Source organism: Streptopelia decaocto (assembly GCF_964273445.1).
Source record: "Streptopelia decaocto genome assembly, chromosome: 23".
Classification (NCBI taxonomy): domain Eukaryota; kingdom Metazoa; phylum Chordata; class Aves; order Columbiformes; family Columbidae; genus Streptopelia; species Streptopelia decaocto.
Window position 1 is genome coordinate 3,808,384 of NC_138678.1, and position 20,326 is coordinate 3,828,709.

General features: G+C 54.2%; 1 protein-coding gene across 1 annotated transcript in view; it reads left to right on the forward strand.

The window, feature by feature from the left end:
- UTP11 (UTP11 small subunit processome component) overlaps nt 1–20,326 on the forward strand; it is a 175,802-nt gene that overhangs the window by 25,003 nt on the left and 130,473 nt on the right. The gene's annotated exons all lie outside the window — the stretch shown is intronic.

Consider the following 20,326-nt stretch of genomic DNA (forward strand, 5'->3'; position numbering starts at 1 on the left):
TGCCCAAATCACAACCACATGTGCGGCCGGGGATGGGCTTTACCTGGACTTTCCGCTTATTGAGTAACATGGCTCGCGGTCCTGGCAGGGCTCGCGCGTGGCTCACGGTCGCGGGCTCCTCTGTGTTCTTCTCTTAGTCGGTTACTAATATTGGGCAGCGCAATTTCATCACGTCATCTTATTTTTATTTCCCCCTCACTTTTTCATCCTCCAAATAAAAATTACTTCACACTTTCCCAAATGCCTCCAATGTGATTTAATTCTAAACACGCAGCCATGGGAACCGGCAGAGGACGAGCTCCGCGCTCGGGCAGAAACCGGAGCTCGCGTGAGGCCGGAGCGACACGGTCCCGGCTCCGGGAGGGCGGTGAGGTAAGCGTCAAGAAACAAACTCCTCGCTGCAGGAGATGCACCCGACTCTTTGAGGTTTTACTGCAACATTGCAAAATGGGATCGGTGGCCTGAGCTGCCCAGCTCCTGTCCCACGGGCGGTTTGCGGTGGTTGGTGGCAGAGCAGTGTCCTTGTGCTCGGGGACACGGAGGAGCTGAGCAGCTCGTAAGGGACAATCTGGGGGCAGCCACAGCCCTGCGCTCCCCCCATGGCCGTCCCACTCTGCACGCCCCGGCGGCTGGAGTGTACTGGTCCTACTGGGTATACAGGGCTTCTAGGACCAATAATACTTCTAATGACTCCTGAAAATGGTTTATTAGCCCTCAAAGGGGCTGAATTACTGAAATCTGCCCAGACTTGGCCTGGGTGCGCCGGAGCCTAGGGAGGGACCTGCCCCTCACCCTGCAGAGCAGCCGGGGGGCTGAACGTGACCCCCCCACTCTCTGAGTGTCTTTTTCTCCCTGCACGGCTTTGTACCCATGATTTTAATTAGTCTGCTCTCTGAAGTGGTTTGGGGATGCAGCTCGTTTGAAAGGCACAGTAAAAAAGAGCACAGTCGAGCGCTAAATAGCAGAAGGACGTGTCCACATGTGGCAGATGTTAGTCACATCGCTGAGCCCTTTGTCTGGAAGGACTCGGCCACATACGAGGGAAGCGTGGGGAACATCTCGGGAGCGGAGCAGGCGCTAGAAAACCATGTATTTTGGCCAAAACCTTGAGAAATGTGTGTATAATAGCCTTTTGCTTATGTCTGACTGCAGCAAAGCTTTTCCAGCGCGTATTTGACATGAAGCACGAGCTTTAACTCGAACCTCCTCGCCCCAGCGGCAAGATGATGCTCCAGAGCTCCCAGAGGTTTATGCTCCAAGTTAAGGACATTAGTGCAGGTGTTTTCTGAGTTGGGGCAAGGAGAGCTTGGGCAGCTCGTCACCCAGCTACGGGCTTCGTAACCCAGCGCCAGCCATGGCTTTTGTGTTAGCAGGAGGGAGATCTCTGAGGATTTGGCTCAGTGCAGACAATGATGCCATGAGCGCGGAGTTTTTCTCAGTGCCAACGAGTCTAACCTAATAAAAGGGGGAAATTTCCACTGACCACAGGGGAGCGGGATGGTTGAGACAGAAAAAAGAGGTGGAAAATTATTTATGACAGTGTAATTGCGTTTGAGACAACTCGTATCCAGCCAAGATTCCACAAGAAATTTAGGAAAGAACAACTTTAGGTCAATCTGATTTGTTGTCCTGTGTGTGCAGGGGGGAAATTTCCCTTGTGAAAGCTGGAGTTTGCAATCATATAAGAACTCGCAGTCAAAATTAATGTGGAAAATAAATGGCTGGCTGGCATCCCTGTCAGCAACGGCCGCTCACTTTAACTCCGCCGTCCCGGACAGCTGCACGTCCCAGCCCCGCGGAGCTGGCATCTTCCTCTCCTCGCTTTAAAATCTGGTTTTGTTGTCCCCAGGGCTGGAGGGAGGAACAAAAGGATGCCAGAGCTCTGGGCAGGGTGGCAGAGGCTGTGTAACTGGGTTGGGCGCGGAGGGGCCCGTGGGCAGGACCTGGGCCCTTGTCCCCGGGGTGTCCCCTCTGCAGACACCAACCAGGTTATCACGGCCCTGCCTGCTGCTCCTCGGAGCTCCGGGGCCCAGCTGCTGCTCCCTGGGCAGCACAAGTGCTCAGAACTTGCGAAAATGAGGAATATGTGCTTTTCTCACGCTCCAGCTGGACTCTGAGTCTTTAGGTGTTATACTTTCCAGCTTTTCTCTGCCACCAAAGAAGCTAGGAACCTCAGTTTTTTCAGATTAGGAGGGAGTTTCATGAACTCCTGCAAGAGTGTCTCTCTGGGCTTGTTTAATGGCCCAGAAGTTGGGTCTTTAAGGAAAAACATCAGTTATTGCAAGAAGTTGCATCCCCGTGAGACCAGGGGCTGTTTGGTGTCCAGCAGAACGGCCGGGGAGCTGCCGCCTCCGCACGGAGAGGGGACGAGACTTTCACCTTAGAGAACGTGCTGCTAATTCCAGTGGTTAATTTTGTCACGTGTCGTTTCCCTCCGTTATTTGGTTCAAAAGATGAAGACTAAACGTAGATTTTTAAATTGTCCAGATTTCAGATGCTGCCCTTGGGAAAGCGTCAATCTCATATTTTATTTTCATTTAGGTTCTTTTGCAGGCCTGCAAATGTGTTTGTTTTAATAATGCAGCTGCGGGACAGATTAAAAAAAAAAAAGCAAGTATCGCTGGCATTTAATATCTCTAATCCAGCAGTAAGACAAGCCTGCCGACTGTTTGCTTAATGTTCAACATCCTTTTCTGATTAAGCAAAAGGTTTGAAGTGATTATAGTTTATTTACAACAAAAGTGGACTTAAATGAGAGTTAATTCCTCCCCCTCCTCCCTCATTGGGCCAGTTGCCAGTTACCATGTGTCTGCTCAGCTCCCTCTTCCAGAGCATCCACAGAAGCCACGGGTAGATGTTCCCACCCTCCAAGGAGGGTTTATCCTGCGGGAGCCCCTGGGGGTCCCAGCTCACCCCACCGCACAGCAGATCCCGTGGGGCTCATCCTGGCACCCTGGCCCCCTGGGGTGCTGTTCCTGCAGAAGGTGCAGCATTCCTTCGGTTAATATTGCACGAGAATGTTTTAATTTCCAGCACTGATACGCTTTATTTTTATTATCGTTCATCAAATAGGTTTGGAAAAGCAAGGGGTCACTCCGGTGAGTGGTGGCAGCAGCCCCTGTGGCTGGGGTGCTGGGGTGTGCTTCATGTCCCCCCACCCCATCATCCAGGGATACAGCAAGGAGGGAAGGGGAAAAAGAGAGAAGAGGTGAAAGTGATGAAAAAGAGAAGGCAAAACCCACTCCCCAAGAGACCAAAAACCTTAGTGAATTTATCTAAAAACTAAGTGGATTTTGGTTTGATTTCTAGTCGAAATTAAAATACTTCCAATGGTAGCTTGCAGATGGAAGGGATTTTGTTTTCAACAGACACCAACATTTGCCAGAATATAAAAGCCAAAATCCAGGGGGGCAGCACCCAACGGCTCTTCCCGATAACACCCAGGGACTCCCCAGTGCCATCGTCCTCGTCCCAGACCCCGCGTGCTCGTCAGCTGCCACAGGTGCCAGGCACAGCTGCAGGCCTGTAACGAGATAATTATTTAGCAATGTAATTGCACCTGCTAGGCACAGGTTCCTGGTGCCTGGCTGACCACCGGGTTGCTGCTGAGACCCGTTTCTGGTGAGTTCCGCAGCCACGGGCCGCGCGTTGCGGGGAGGGGACGCTTGTGGGGCAGCACCCGGGGACCCCCTTTCCAACAGACTTTTCTTCCAACGGGCAGATGCAGGTTCTGGGTGGGAACCCAGTGAGTCTCAGACCTCCCGGGAGCAACTGCAGAAAGTCAGGGGGGGACACATGGGAACCCCCAGTTTTCAAAAGGCTCCGGCTTCTCCCCAGTTGCGCAAACGTGGCTGCAGACTGTTACGGCCCCGCTGGACAGCTCATCCTCCCCGTGTGCAGAGAGCCTGGTTGTGACTTCCAAAGCATCATTTCTCTGCTAATTGGAAGTAATTTTCTTATAAAAACGTAAAATTGCTTCTCCAAACAAAGCGTCGAGCGCGTGCGCCGCACGCCGACGTGGCACGGTGCCGCCGGCACGGCTGTCTGAGCGCGGAGGGGTTGCCGAGGGGCTGCTGGGCACGGCTCTGGTGGGATTTGGCATTTCCCAGCAGCGACAGCGGCTCAATGGACACAAAGAGGCCGCGGGACCCGGGGCCGGCACGCCGGCACTGCCGTATTGCTACCTAACGGATCAATGGAGGCCCCGGCTCTCACCGGCAGGGAGTGCGAGAAAGAAAGGCACAAAAGCTGCAGAGAGTGAATAAACTCAATTAGATCGCTGTAATTGCAACAAGAATTAGTGTGGGGGTCGGGCACATGTGCCGTCTCAGAGCAGTAATTAAAAGTGCCGTGTTTGCCATGCTGGGGAGGTGGCCTGCTGGGTCCCAGCGGTGCCCTTTGAAAAGCTCCGTGATGGAGCTTCTAGCCTGGATAAATACAAATGTCAGTGCCTCGCAGCCCGTGGGGGCACTCAATCCACAGCCCAGTGGGAGAATCCCCTGCTTTACATTCCCAACAGTTGGGCTAATTTCAGAGTCAGGCTTTGATGTGCTTTGGGGAGCCCTGTGTGCTACACACTTTCCCAGCGAGGCGCTCTCTCCCTTTCTCAAATGCTTTATTAATTTTCTCCTGTGGTTTTTTTTATCCTCCCTTTCTCTTGGGCCCGCCTGCAACTTCTCTTTTGTGCTCGCACAGCGGGATTCATAGCGGAGAATTTATATCATTCTGAAATATATATAAAGAAGGGATAAAAGAGGAGATGTAGGGACCTGCAGAGACTATAGCAACAACCAGTCCTGGGACCCACGGTCCTTCCTCTGGCCACCAGCCCCAGGCGCCCCAGTGCTGGTGACACCAGCTTCCCAGCTGCAGCCAGGGCTGCTCCTCCCCGTCTTTGTCACTGGGGAGAAAGGGACAAGGGATCGCCCCAGGGACAGCAGAGGTGACACTAGGCTGCCCCAGCCCAGCCGTGCGGTGGGCAGGACGGAGCAGCCACGCGCCCCAGGCGGTTTCTGCAAAGCCAGGCCTGGGGTTTCGGAGGCTTCTAAGCCGGCATCAAGCTCCTTTCCTGTTTTTTATTATCAACTGAACTTGGCATGGAGGGGATTCTCTCCCCACATCCCGTTGGCACACAAGAGGCTCAAAAACCAGCAAAACCATTGTTTGTGCTTGAAGGGCGGGGACGAGGGTGAAAAGAACAGCATGTTTTAGAGCCCAGAGCTAGGAACCATTAGAGCATCTGGAACAGCTAGTGGGACAGGGGCGTTACAATTAAATAAAAATGGGTGATTACAGAACCGTTCCCTGGCTCTGACATACACAAGGGCAGTCGCGGCACACGCAGCTCAGGGGATTCCTCTCCTACGGGCCCGGCACTAACAGGGTTTTCATCGGGAAAGCCTGAGCGCGGTGCGGCCGCCTGGCGCGGGACGGAGGAGCGCGGCCGCCCTTTGCCGGGACGCGGTGCCGAGGAGCCGCGTTCCCCGGGGCAGAGCGGCACCGGGGCCGGAGGAGCCGGGACAGCGCAGCCCGCGCCGGCGCGCACGGCGGGAGGCTCCGCGCCTGCCAAGCTCCCGGCCGCGCCGAGGGCGAGGGGTGTTCAGCCTTGGCTGTCAGTTTGCAGCTGGGACGGAGCTTCTGAGCCAGAAATGCAGCTTTCTCCTTTAACAAGTCCCTTAGGAGCGTTCGTGCCTCGTCCCTCCAGTTCCTGCTGCTCAGAGGGAAATGGCAGGGCTGGACAGCGCAGCTTTTGCAGAGATATACAAGTCCTGCAGAAAAAAATCCTACTGTTCAAGGACCTCAGCCCTGTCCCCTGAAATATGCTGTTTTCATTAAAGCAGTGAAATCGGATTTCAAAAAACCCAGACTTTGGATAGCGGCCCTTGATTTGGGCCTGATGAACAAGATCCAGAAGCAAAACAAAGGCTGTTTCCACAATGGTTGGAGGGAAAGGGAACCGCTCCAATTGCAAAACTTGGATCCTGGCACCGAGGGAGTCTTTGTGTGCGAGACCTGTGGCAATGGATGGCAATGACTTCGGGAAATTTAATACTCGCCCAGCTCATAAACAGAAAACAAGGAAAATAAACTTGGGCGGATGGGAGGAAGCAGAGAGCCAAGCCGTGGATTTCTGCTCGGCTGGATGAGAGCCCGTCTGTCCCGGGCAGCGGGTCCTGGGCTTGGTGGCTGCCGAGGCGGCGCTCGGGGCACCGGGCTGCGGGTGGTGGGAAGCAGCAGCCACCCCTCTACCATGGGGACCGGCCTGGGGGAGAGGCCATGGGGGGCCGGGGAAGGGGACACAACGGGGACAGCACAGCAGGAGCCTCCGCGCTGCGGGACAGGAGCAGGGACGGCGGCAGCGCCGGTGCCCACCGCGGCTCCCCGGGGCTCGGTGCAGGGAAGGCGGCAAATTGCCTTGTGCTGTTCCATGTGGAAGCTGGAAACACTTGGCTGCAGCGGTGACAGGGGTGGGATGACAATGTGAATAGAAAAGAAAAGAAGCGTCTCTGCCAGGCTCCTCCTGGCACGCGTTGGTGCGTGGTGCAGCTGGACCCCTCCTGTGAACCCCCGCGGTTGTGCAACGTCCCGGAGCAGCTCCTGGTCTCGGCGCTGCCGCCTCCCCCCGCCGCGCGGGGCTCCGAGCGGAGCCGGGATGGGTGTGTGCCGGGACGTGCGGCCGCTCAGTTGAACCATTCACCGTCGGCGCTGCGCGGCAGAAGAGCAGCCGCATGGTGCACATCAGGCGAGGAGGTGACGGCTGGGGATGCGAGCGGAGCAGGGAAGGGCTGCGACGGGATGAGGGCAGCAATTAAAGGTTCAGTGAAAGAAATGACTTTGGAAAAAGCTTTTGAGAAACAGAGACGATGACTCCATAAAGCCTCAAATCCGCTGCCAAACGATGCCGCCTTGTTCAAAAACACAAGAACTAACTGTTCTGTCCTGGCCACAGACAAGAGGAATCAGTATTTAGACCATTTATGGGCCACAGAGGGTCAGCGGAGATATGAAATGTGTGGATTCATTGAATTCCCTCATTACCACAACCCTACATTTGCAATTACAGACCCATGAAGCTCGGCATCCCGCCTGCAAACCCACGTCATGCACTGCCCCGGGGCCCAGCCGGCTGTCCCCGCACCACGCCAGGCACCGGCCTCGGTGCACCCCGGGGTGACAGTGTGACATGAGAGGTTCCCCGAGACCTGCTACCGATCGGCTGGAGTGTCCCGAACCTCCCGGCCACCGCGGGGGCAGCCTACAGTATTTTATATTCTGACCAATTGTCGTTCCGCTGGCTCAGGAAGAGAAGCCGCGTCCTCCCCTCACATCAGGCAATTGTAGTTGTTTATTTCAGGCTTTAAACTACAGGCTCATTAAAGAAAAGCGACCACGAGCGGAGAAGCACATGTGAGCTGTGCAATGCTGGACTGTGTCACCAACGCCTGCGCGGCACCGGCCCAGCACCCCGAACCGGCCAACAGGATGGGTGTCCCCAGAGTGGGGGGGTCCAGGCGGTGCCCCCCACCAGCACTGCTGCCCAGGACCCAAACCTGCTCCTGCAGCGCTGGGGCCAAGCGCAGACCCTGGCCCTCTGACAGTCCTGCCATGAGGAAGCCTTTGCCTGTTCAAACCAGCACAGACACACTAAAGAAATCCAAGCCAGCCACCTACTGCTCCTCCTTGGAAATTCAGAGAAGCATCACTGGCCTGCCCTTCCTTTCTGACAAAGAATGGCATGAGAAATACTGGTGATAAAATACAGTGGATACTTTGTTGGCAAAAAAAAAAAAAATTCTTAATCAGTATGAGAAGCACACTTGAAACAGTATTTTAGAAAAATATGTCAGATACGCTGGCCAGCCATTAAATTTCACAGGTTCATTTTAAGAACTTCAGGAGATTGCTGGCATTGCCTGAAAGGGAGAGGAAAATTATAAACACATGCTAGGGGCTCCAAGTGAGATGCAGAAATCTGGAGGATAATCCTTATTGCCATTCAAGATATCACCAAATAGCCACAATAAAGAATTCCATTCACCTGCTTGGAGGATGACTGACTGTAACCTTTAATGCCAGGGAGATTGAAAACATTTCTTTAGGCTGAGTGGACCAGATATTTTATGGTGACCGTGGGTTTGCTCAGACCTCATTTGGCCTTCAGCCCACGCTCCCCCAGCAGCTCCTCTCCTCTCGTAGCACTGGTGTGCAATGTCGGGGAGTCGATGCGCAGCTGCAATGGCAAGGCTCGCACCGCACCAGCGGGACCCCCCAGGAGAGAGGTGGGCACCCAGGACACCGATCCCCTGGGGTGCTGCTGCTTGTGGGGCTGCGTTGGGAGGGCAGCAGAGATGCTGGCTGTGGTGGGATGCAGAGGAAGTGGGGAGAGACGTGGTGCTTTCAGACATCTCCCGATGTGAAATCAGGCCTTTGGGAAGGCAGAGGGAGGTGCAAACCAGGGAGGATGGGATCACGCTAGTCCCTGGGACACAGTCTTTCACACTCTGTCACAAAATGCTCCTGCCCAGCCCCAGGCGCAGGTGGTGCTGAACAGCCACGAGGCCAAGGGAGCACCAGGATGTGGGATGCTGCACCAGGGGAACACCAAAATGCAGGATGTTGTACCAGGATGTAGGATGCTGTACCAGCATGCAGGATGCTGTACCAGGGGAGCACTGAGATGAGGGATGTTGTACCAGGATGTAGGATGCTGTACCAGCATGAGGGACGCTGTACCAGGATGCAGGATGCTGTACCAGGATGAGGGACGCTGTACCAGGATGCAGGATGCTGTACCAGGATGAGGGACACTGTACCAGGATGCAGGATGCTGTACCAGGATGAGGGATGCTGTACCAGTATGAGGGACGCTGTACCAGGATGCAGGATGCTGTACCAGCATGCGGGATGCTGTACCAGGAGAGCACTGAGATGAAGGATGCTGTACCAGAATGGGGGATGCTGTAGCAGGGAGCACCAGGATGCACCTCTCAAGCATGCCCAGGAGCTCCATGGATCCAAGCTTGCTCCTGGGAGTAAAGGTCTTCACCAAGCAGCAACACATAGAAGTGAAGTGCTTGGAGCTCAGGGGCATCCATGTAGACGTGGTGGGAAAGCCAAGGAGCACCGTCTGCAGGAGCTGCGGAGCTGGGAGCCTCTAGGTCCAAGGAGATTGTTACTATACTTCAGATTATATAAATAACTCACTGAATAAAACCACGTGTGACCACATTCTGCTCTCCATCCCTCAGTGCTCTGCCGACAGCACACAGGCTCTTGCAAGGCTTGTTTACTAGGGAGACTGTATATAAAGTGAAAATAATTTGCTAAGTCTTATGTTTCCACTTTAATTCTCAGTGTATAAAAAAAACCTGTGAATTTGCTAATGGGCTTTGAAAACTGATTTTTAAAGCTAGGGCAGCATGAGTCGGTGAGTTGTTACAAAGGATTACAGAAGGAACAAGGTTTGCTAGAAAGATTATTCCCTTGAGAAAATCTGTAGCAGCTGAAAGGCCAGGGCCTGTTTCTTTCCAAGGAAATAAACACATTTCTGCATCCAAAATCAAGCTTCATTTCAGGTATGAAGTGAGCTTGTTTGTTCTCTGGTGTTTATGTACTTCCCATAGGCTTTGGTGTTTGGTTTAACATGTTTGAAGGCTGTGAGCTTGTTTGTTCTCTGGTGTTTATGTATTCCCCACAGGCTTTGGTGGAGTTTAACATGTTTGAAGGCCAAACATACACTCACAAATTCCCTCCGCAAAGGAAGATTCCTGTTGCATCTTTAAAGCACACTTTTGGACAGAGATAAATGGCTGCGAGCTTTGGGAACGTTAGAGCCAGATGGTCAATTGTGATTTCTTTGTACATTTCTGTATTTCGCTCCAGAGTTGATCTTGCATAAAATATGGTTTTTAGCATTTGCTATGACTTGCAGACTTGGGGAAACCTCCGGCATCTCCCACCCCTGGGTGCTGTGTCCTTCCCCAGCGAGGTGACCCGGTGCCTGCAGCTCCCTCCAGGGTCAGAGTTTTGGTCACAATAATCTCTTGATCTCCTGCCGCCGAGCAGTTGTGCCATTTTCCCCTTTCCACAGCCACCTCCGTCTCTTGGAGAGACTGGGCTTGATTTTCTGCATCGCATTCATCCGAACCAGGCGTGATTGCTGATCCGTGCACCTCGGGCTAACGGGAGAGCGGGAGTTAACGGATCCCGCGGGATGGGGCTGTAATTGCCACGAGGCTCGTCTGAGATGAATGAGCTTTTAAGGACTGCCAGCTCCTGAATGGACCAGCAGCAGCATCGACTTTTAATAACCAGCAACCAGTGGCAGGAGCACATATGGAGGCAGCGTGGTTCTGCTTGAAATAAACGCTGGAGGTGTCAGGGCAGCGGATGAAGACTGTGCTGGCAGCGGGAAGGTGGAAAAGATGAAACTCGGGATGCTGGGAAAACAAACAGTGCTGCCCTGGACGTGCGTGTGAGCCTCGCTTCGCTGTTCCAGCCCGCGGACCCTGAAACGGGGGTGACTAACAGCTGCTGGCTGGGTTGGAAAGGCAGCCCGGGCTCTTGCAAAACAGCTGCTGCTGCACGGCTCCGACCGGGGACATGGTTCCAGCTGGGGACACGGCTCCTGCTGGGGACATATCTCCGGCTGGGGACACAGCTCCTGGTGGGGACACATCTCCAGCGGGGCACACGGCTCCTGCTGGGGACATATCTCCAGCTGGGGACACAGCTCCTGGTGGGGACACATCTCCAGTGGGGGACACAGCTCCAGCCGACTGAGGCTCCTCTGGGCCCAGCTGCAGGAGCCCAGCTGAGGAATGGGAGAAAACAGAAAACAAGGGTTTGACTCTTAATGTAGGGACACCTCCCCGGGAACACGGCTTGTGAACCATGTCCCGCAGGGCAGGACGATCTCCTGGCCGGGACCCATGCAGGGCTGCACCTCGTCCTGTGTGCTGGGGTCACCGATGGCACCGTGTCCTCCCACAGCCCCTCTCCAGCAGGTCCTGTGGCACAGGGGACTCGCTGTGGCATCAGCCCCAACTCCAGCAGCTTTTGGAGACCCAGGCAGCAGCAAACACGTTTACAGCGTTGTAAATAATCTTGCAAACAGCTCCACTGAGCAGGAGCAGTGGTGCTCGTATGGAGGAGCAATAGCTAAGTTTAAACATCTGGTTCTGCGAATTCCTATATTGTAATAAAATAAGTCTTCCCACAGATTTCACGTCATCTTTGTCTGGGCATCGCTGAACTGTGAAGGGAGAAACTTTTTTATGGTTTTCGGAGGAACAAAGAGACAATGTGCATCTGGTGAGGTGTCCTGGCAGCCTCCTGCACTCGAAACCAGCACCTCGTGCTGGCAGCGTGGCCCCGTGTCCGGGGACGGGAACCGCCTGCCCCCAGCACAGACCCTAAATGGCACAGCCTGCGAGGAGACCGTGGTCTCCGAGGTGTGGGGAGCACAAGGTAACCTCGCTGCAGCCCATGAGACCAAGAACAGCAACCCCTGAGCAGAAAGAGGCGCTAGGAAAATGCCTGCAACCTGGATCCCACCTTTTTGGCCCTTGTTCAAATGAAAGGGCAACAAAGAACATACAGCAAACTGGTAAAGAACTCACAGTCTTAATCAAGCCCAGAAAGGACCATTCCCTGTGGCTCATCCAGTCCCCACAGCCTCCATCACCTCGCTGGGCAGGGCTGGTGCCCTGCGGGGATGGAGCCAGGGGCTGGTGGAGCAGGATGGCCCTTGTCCGGGTGACATGGAGCTCTGGGGACCCACTCTGTGGGGATTTCTGCCTTAGCAGCGTTACTGATCTCTCACCCAAATAGTCTTCTGGAATGGAAAGCTTGGTCCCAGGGGAGCCAAGAGCATCGGCGACCCTGAGCAGAGGGATGGATGTGCCGACCTGGGGTGCGATGCTCAGCCTCCCACTGCCAGCGCTTTCCTTCTCGTGCGGGAGGACAAGCTGCTGGGTCTGCCCCAAGCTGCCGACAGCAGCCGCCTGCAGGCTCGGTCCAGGTGCTCGTCTCTTTTGAAAAGCTTTCCCTGCAAAATATGAGTCTGCTGGAGCAGGTGGCTCGGCAGAGAGAGCGGGCACAGAAACCTGCTGGGGAATTAACGGTGCAAACTGCAGCGAGCCGGGCTGGCTCCTGTTTTGCGTTAAACACAGGGCCGTCTGTGTTCCCTGGGAGCAGACCCAGAGCTGTGTGTTCCCAGACTCGGGCAGCAGCACATGCGTCCCCTGGGCTCCTCCCAACCCCGCTGCCTGCACTCAGGTGCTATTTGCCTTTGATTATCGTCCCCAAATGCCATTATGTGAGCGTCCTTCCTGACCGAGCTGCTCAGCAGGCTCTCCCAGCATCCTTTAGGGACAGGTGACCCTCCAGCATCAACAAAAACACAAAGAGCCTTTGGTAACACATCTCACCCGCTGTGTTTATTGGGAGGTGGGCATGTTTAAGAGACCCTGGCCTTATTTTAAGTCTGCCACTTATGCAAAGAAGAAAGGCCCAGAGCTCTGTTGAAAGTTGGGGTGGCTGCAGCCGTCTCTTGAGGATGGTAAACGGGTGATGGGGGAATGAAATGGGAAATGTGATGAACTTGGCTGTAGATGCATGTGGAAAAAGGGGGGTTGATGAAACCTGAGCATTTCAATGGGCTCTCTCACCTGGTACAGGCTCACGTGTGTCCCCACTGGTGAGAGCCAGGTGGCTGCAACCATAAGTCTTCAGGACTCATTTTTCAGTGGGACTTGGTTCCATTTAGTGCGCAGACTTACCAGTCTGTTGGGGGAAAAAGGATTTCAGTCCTCTGCTTCTTTTTGTCAGGATGGATTTGCTGATCCCCAGCATGTTCCTCACACTTTATTTAGGGCTTAATGTGCATCATTTACATTGCCGAGCTGTCACCAGCCTGTCTGAGCTCCGTAGGCAGGCAGGCGATGCACTTCCCTTGCCCCCTTGCTCTCCCTGCCAGATGTGGAGCTGTGAGGATAAAGCAGCCAGGGGTCCCTTGATAGGTACAATTTGCCTTTTGAGGGGTTTTGCTTATTCCCCTCCGTGCAGGGCCAGGCAGGCTCAGCACGGATGGACTCCTTCCTCCAGCCACATTCCCAGGAACAAGTCACCTGCAACAGGCAGTTTTGCAGGGGAGGATTCAGTTTTCCCATCAATGGATGCCGAGCGATGGCTCTTGACCCCAGCAAAAGCTTAACCTCGTCTGCATCTTTACTGAAGATCCCCCAGTCTCAATAATGTTCACTAGATAACGCACATCTGCCCGCAATGTACGTGTGCTTTCCTCAATTAGTGGAGTTACAGAAGTTCCAAGTCACTAGAGAAATCATAGAAATCAGGGTGGCATCTACTCTGTAATGAAAAGGAGTGGAGGGTAGGGGTGAGAGGGACACGAGGCTTTTGAAACCCTCTTAGGAGAGCTGAGAAGTGACCAAGGCCAATGACCCCCCGCCATTGCGGGCAGCCCCCACCCCTCTCTTCGCCATCTGCTCCAGCACTGGCTGATGGAACCAGGGAACCCCCGACGCGGCTGTTTGACACCTGTTTGGGTCGCTGAAAAACTGATGGTGTTTCCAGGCTGGCCACAGCTGGGTGTCTGATTCCAGCTCTCAGCTGCGCTGGCCCCTTTGTCCAGAGCTGCTTCCCAAAGGACTTTGTGGGTTCGTCCAGGTCCCCAGGAATGGAGCTGCTGACCCCCAGCAGCTCTGAAAGCAGAAGGGACAGCATCAGCATGACAGGGCCCTGATGATCTCACAGCAGAGGAAACGCAGGCAGGATTTACTATTCTGTCCCTTACAAATAGTTTGGCTGATATGCTAAAAGCCGGATGGAGCATAGAAATGGAATTTATTCAAATTAAATGGTTGCAAATGCCATACTGCATTGAGCCAGAAAGTTCTCCTACATGCAGCAAATGGAATTTATGCTTCTAGAAAACATGCAAATTTACCTGCTACTGCCTACGAAGGACATTCTTGTCCTAGACTTCTGATTTTAAAAGTAAAGACCAAACAGCACCATCTTGTTGGGGTGCCAGAACCTATCCAGAAAGATTTCAGAAAAGCAGAATGTGCTTTTTCAATTAGTTGAATGAACACTGCTTCTTTCCAGGTGAATAGCAAAATTACCTGCAGATGTGACTTTAACAGCAGTTGTTAACATTTAACATTTGCCCTGCAGCTCAAAATCACTCACTCCTGAAGCGGAAGGAAAATGAGGCTGGTGCCTCGCGGGTGCTGATGTTGGTGTCTCACGAGGAACGGAGGGGCTTGGGGACCCCTCTGAGGCTTTTTGAGGACCCCAGATCACAGACTGCGGTGTCGCAGGGATGGAGGTGACACTGTCACGGGCAGAGGCAGGAACCAGCGCTCACCCCTGGGGTTTGGGGAGCGGAGCTCAGCGCCCAGGGCCCTCCTGGGGCTCCCCCATCCCGCAGCTGCTCGTGTTAAGCACATGGCGGGTGTGACTCGAGATAACTGGATTACCTCTCTGTCTGCTGTTAGATATGTATTAAAGTTAAGCAGGCTTGGGCTGGGCTGTGGCACTCGGTGCCCATGGGTGGTGGGCAGAGCTGGCGGCTCGGTGGGCACCCGGCAGCTCTCATCACACCTTCCTGTACACGCGGAGCCCGTTTAAATCAATGGCTTGTAAACGCAAAGGCCCTGCTCCAGTTACTGCTCCTCCGCATCAGCCGGTCCCCTGCTCTACATGAGATATGTTTCAAATGATAGCATTTGTCTTTAATAAATGGTCACTCCATAAACTGCCTCCTCTGGGAAACCTGGGGTGTATAAGTAAAACCTGATGTTTCCATTTCAATATCATGCATTCGCTCTAAGATGATTGCCAACTCATCCTCTGCTTAATATCAGCCTAAGGTGTACAGTGGGTTTGTATTACTATTTATGAAATTCATATAGCAGCGCTTAATTTGTTTCAGATCCCACAGCTGTACCTGTATGTGCATCAGCCTGACCTGAAACAGGGAGGCTCTTTTGCCAGAGTCAACGGCATCACCGACATTCAGAGGTAAGGAGCAAAGCTGCTTCCATGGCCGCAGGTCTGACTGCAGGGTGGAGGTTCTTTAGCCAAATGTTTGCCTCAGAACAGAAATCAGATTCAGGGCGGCACCACTGATTCATGTCACTGCTGCAGAAAGAAGAGAAGCTATTACTTTAAGTTGTACAGAGTCATGAGTGGATGGATGGATGGATGGATGGATGGATGGATGAGAACTACCTGGGGTAGCTGGACTGCGCTGCTCCCCCCTTTTCCAGGGCTGCAAAACAAGTACCCCCAACAGCAGAGTAACTGAACGAAGCCACAGAGCACAGAGGTGAACCCTCCGGCCTTGGAGATGTCCCGCTTAGGACAGCCTGGAGAGAACGGGCTCCCCAAAGCAGCTCCTGCAGTGTGTGACGGGTTCGCTGCCGATGGGGACAGGACAGTGGCTGCTCAGTGTCGCCCTGGCCAGGGACAGCTCTGCAGGGACCCTGCTCACGGACCCCTGGTCAAACCTGTCGTTTAGTTCATAGCAAATGCCCTTTGGGGAAGAAAAATGAAAAAAAAAAAGGAAAAAAAAAAAAAGAGACTGACCCATCTGAGTTCCATCTGTTGGAGTTTATAGCTGTTCTCCTTATAATTGCCAACAGACAATGTGAATTGCAATTAGCTAATTGCTTGCTAACTTTCCGTTCTAATAATAGTGATGTTCCAGAGTTATACAAGCTTGGAGGCTGCTGCTGTTCCCTTGCAACTGGCAATAATATATAATACCGTATTCCCTCGGCATTGCCCTTTGGTCCAAGTTTCATCCCCATGCAAATTGCTCCAGCGTGTACTAATCCCTGACGGGATGGCAAAGGCATCAGCAGCGTTTGTTTGTGGTTCGTTGCACTGGGAGCGTTGAACACTTGCACGATGATGTGGCACCGGGAAGCCGTGACCCCCGTGCGCCGCTCGTCCCCTCCGCACGGCCCGGGCGGCAGGGCTGGGAGGAGCCTCTCAGTGGGGTGGGCAGTGGGACCGAGTGCTCTGCATCCCTAGAGATCCAGCCCTTCTCTCAATATGTGTTTGGTTTCATTTGGGACTTTTTGGGGGGGTTGTTTATTTTTTTTGCTTTCCCCTCACAGGATCAGATGTGGCCCTGGCCCCAGTAGTGACATGTTTTACTACCAGTAGCTTCAATAATGTCAGCGCAGATCTAAACTGGAGCTTTACAGAACACAGTCTGAGCAGCAGGAGCTGTGCGGTGTCACCGCTGCGGCGACACGGGGCTCCCGGCGGGGACAGCCCTGGGGCTGGGGGTGCAGGGAGCTCCCTTCCCCACCGATGAACTTCCCCGCACCCCTCTCTGGGCTTCCTAATCCCCAGCTCGTTACTGCCCTGCAGATGCGGCTAATTGAGAAGCAAAGCGACAGCCTGATCCAGCGAAGCCGAGGCCAACGCCATGAGCAGCAGCATTCCCTGGCGCGCGAGGAGCTCCCGAGCACAGCCCTGCCAGCGAGCTGACATCTCTGCAGCTCGCAGACTAATCTTGTTAAACTCGACCAAAAAGCCTTTTAGAACTGGGGGAGTTGTGTCCAGCAAAAGCTGGTCTGGATTATTCCCCGGGTGCCTCGGGGGCTTTTCCGCACCACCGGCTCCCCGCGCCTGGGGCTGCGGGACCCGGCACAATGCGGGAATGGGGGGCTCAGCCCACCTGCAGCCCCCACATCAAGGGCAGCAGGACCTCGTTAGCAGATCCCTCGTTAGCAGATCCCTCGTTAGCAGATGAGTGGTTCCATTGCTGCCTCACCCAAAGCAATAAAAATCACGGGATTCCTCTTGCATTACAATGGAGCCTCTCATTTGTTTCAAACCAGGGGGGTGATGTTCTCTGCCAGGTAAGCGAGACCTGAGGCCGCCGTGGCTCATCCCTCCCCATGGCTCAGGTGTGTGGGGCACGAGTGGGTTTGTCTTGCTCAAACGCAGTAGCGGGACACGACGAGCTGAAGGAATTCAGCCAAAGGAACAGCTTTGGTTACTTCTGCTTTGGCTTCCTCCGCGAATGTTTGTTCTCAGCACTGGCTGATGCGTTTCAGGCTGAGGGAACATTAGGAAAAGAAAGGGAGAAGGCTGTGACACGCTGCTCGCAGCGCCAAGGAATGGCGGTGACACACGGCAGCTGGCGGGTCCCCGGCACACACCTCACCGGCACTGCCGCACGGAGCCACCCTCCCCAGGTCCCTGCGGTGTCCCCAGCTGTCCCAGCACCCGCAGCCCCTCGGTCACGGCCTCCCAGCACCAGCTGCAGCTTCTCTGCTCACAGCAGAGCTGGGGACGGTCACCTGCTGCTCGACACCTCCGAGGGAGGTGACACTGGCCAGGCCTCGCCAAGGGGACAGCAGGGTCTGCAGCGCCTCTGGACACGTCCCCGCCGAGAGCAGGAGGGGACGGCAGCAGAGCAGCCTGGCTGGCATGGCGGGTCCTGGGGCTGTTGCAGGAGCAGCATCGCCATGGGGCACAGCGGCCACACGTCCCACGGAGCCAGGAGGGTGAGGAGGGACAGACCCCGCGCCGGCCCCAGGTGAGCATCCCTCTGCTGAGCGTGCAGCTCCCGCCAGGTGCTCTGCGAAAGGAGACCGTGAGGTCTGAGCAGCTTGAATTCATCTCCTGACCTCAGGAGAAAAGGTCCTGTTGTGCTCAGTGCAGAGCTGGGTCTGCGCTCTGGCTGACAAGTGCTATGGACTGCACACAAAAATGCTCTAAAGCTGACTGCACCAAATGTTTCTTCTCCACCTAACACGGTTGTTTGGGATTCGCTTAGAAACAAAACTGCATCTTGTAGTTTTTAATAAAGCTCTTGGCGAACAGTTCAAACGCTGTTTGGGGAGGAAGCAGGAGAGAGATGTTGAATTTATGGGAGCGGGAGGAGATCATTTGCTTCCTTAGGAACTGGAAAAGATTAATAGTGTGCAAAGGCTCTTGGATTCATTCCTCACATAGCAGAATGGTTGGGAGACTTACCGGCTTGCTGTTCTTCATTCTGCCTTCCCCAGGTGGCCCAGAGAAAAGGCTGAGGGAGCCACCCCACATCGGCCCCGCGAGGCTGGGGCGGCTGTGCTGGGGGACGCGGAGCTCCCGGTCTCACCGAGACTTGCTTTGCTGGGCAGTTAAAGATCTACCGTAAGTGCCGCTCGTGCGGGAAGGTGATGGGGATTGTCCTGTGTTTCCACCAGCTCACAATGCAGCAGCTTTGTCCCACGGCACACAGCTACTCCTGGAGCGCAGGGCACCGATGGCACCAAACCGTTCCGCAGCAAGAACCTGAAGCTGGGACACACTCCTACCGCCCGCATTTTGCAATCAACGTGTAATGTGACTACTCAACATCAGAGACGGGACACACGGGTCACCTGGAGAAGCCACTGACCATACCCCCTGCCTGAAGTGACCATCCCCTCCACAAAACCGAAGTTATGCTGCAAACTACATGAGAGGACGGGCAGGGATAAATAATACTGGGAAATGCAATGTTTGCTCAGTCTGAGGATGAATGAGGAACTTGAGCAGAACTGCTAAACATGAAAGTTCCTGCACATCTGGAAAGGATTAGTGGGGAAGGTGCTGGGGACAGGAGTTCAGGCGAGTTCAGGAGACACCTACTGCGGGTTTGTTTCCCCAGGAGGAGGGAATGGGCTGAGGGAAAAGCAGGAAGGGAGGACTGAAGTAAAACCTGCGCAGGACCGGCACATACGGAAGCGCAAAGGGCAGAACCGGCGGCCCCAGAGGGAGCACTGGGACAGAGCTGCACTCCCAATTAACACCAGCGGGAGAAAGTTTGGTTTAGTTCTGAGCGGATAAGCTCTCGGGCCCTGCAGAATCCCCAAGGAGTTCTGCTTTGGGCCAGGATGAAAGTCTCAAAGAATCAGCATGGAAACCACAGGGGCATGTGAAACCCCCGCTTGGTTTATTCAATGACTCACAAAGCTTTTTATCACATTTTTCTGTCTCCAATTCACTTTGCACTTAAATTCAGGTGCCAAATCCTTTGTCGTTTTCCTGACGATGGACCCTTGTAGTAAATTCAATCTTGAAGTCTGTTTGGAGTCCACGGGCTCAGGCTGAAGCGAAGCTTTTGGGCTTCTTTGGGAAGCCTGGAGTTACCCGCAGCGGGTCCCCGTCTCTGCGGCAGAGCTGTGCAGACACCACAGCAGCAGAACCCGACTTCCACCCTACAGGAGAACACAAACTACCCAGATAGAAGTCAGATGCTCTCCATAAATGTTTGTGGGCATTCAAATTTAGTAACTGATTTTAGTTTGTGCTTTGCCTATAAGTGAAAAGTAACTATTTTCAAATTAAGTTAGCAGGAGGTAAAGCTGAAAATCAAAGCATGAGCTTTGTATTTCCTGAAAATGTGACTTTAACAAGGTAGCTCCAGCTGCTAACTTGGTTTTATTGCATTCCTGAAAGACAGATCTCCATGCAAGAATACTTTAAGAGCTCTGCTCCAAAAACAAAGGCCCTTGGGTTTATTTTTATGGTTGTTTTATGTTACCAGTTAGTCTCAGAGCCCGTGGTGCTGCCCTCGGTCCCTGCCCTCGCTGGGGTCTGGCACAGGCGGAGGGGACAGAAGCACCTGCCAGGCAGGTGCTGCTGCTGTCACTCGCCTCCTCCTGACCCCATACTCGGCTGCCGTTACTTTTGCTCTTTGAACACGGGACGTGAATTTCTCAGAAGGAATTTGCAGCTGGAAATGAAGCTCTGGAAAAGGGATTGGATGAAATGGCTCATCCTGCTGCGGACAGGAAAATAAATGCCTTATACCGAACTAGTGCTGCGACGCAACCTGCAGCATCAGCAGCGCTGACATGAGTCAGTGACGGGTCATAGGGACACGGAGCCGCTCGGGGATGGAAGCGCTTTGCACGCAGAAGTGTCTGCGCTGAGGCTGCTGTGCAGCCGTTCGCTGAACAAGCCGCGTTCCTGGCTGACGTGCCAAACCAGTATCTTCACCGCATCATCTGCTTTATCTTAGCTGAAGCAGCAGCAGCAGGACTCTGTTCCTCCTTCCCTGGGAAGGGGGTGGCCAAGCAAAGGGCTCTGGGCGGCCGCGCCGTGACTCACCGCACGGTCACGCTCTGGTGCGGATGCTGCAGGGCCAGGGCAGCGGCTGGTGGGCAGGACCCACCGGCATCTCGCAGTGACACGGAGCACGCGGGCTCAGAGAATCCCCTTCAGCAGCAGAGAACCACCCACCACAGCCCCTGAGCTCCCCACCTGTGCCCGGGTCCCTTCCTGCACGAACTGGGGGCAGCACCCA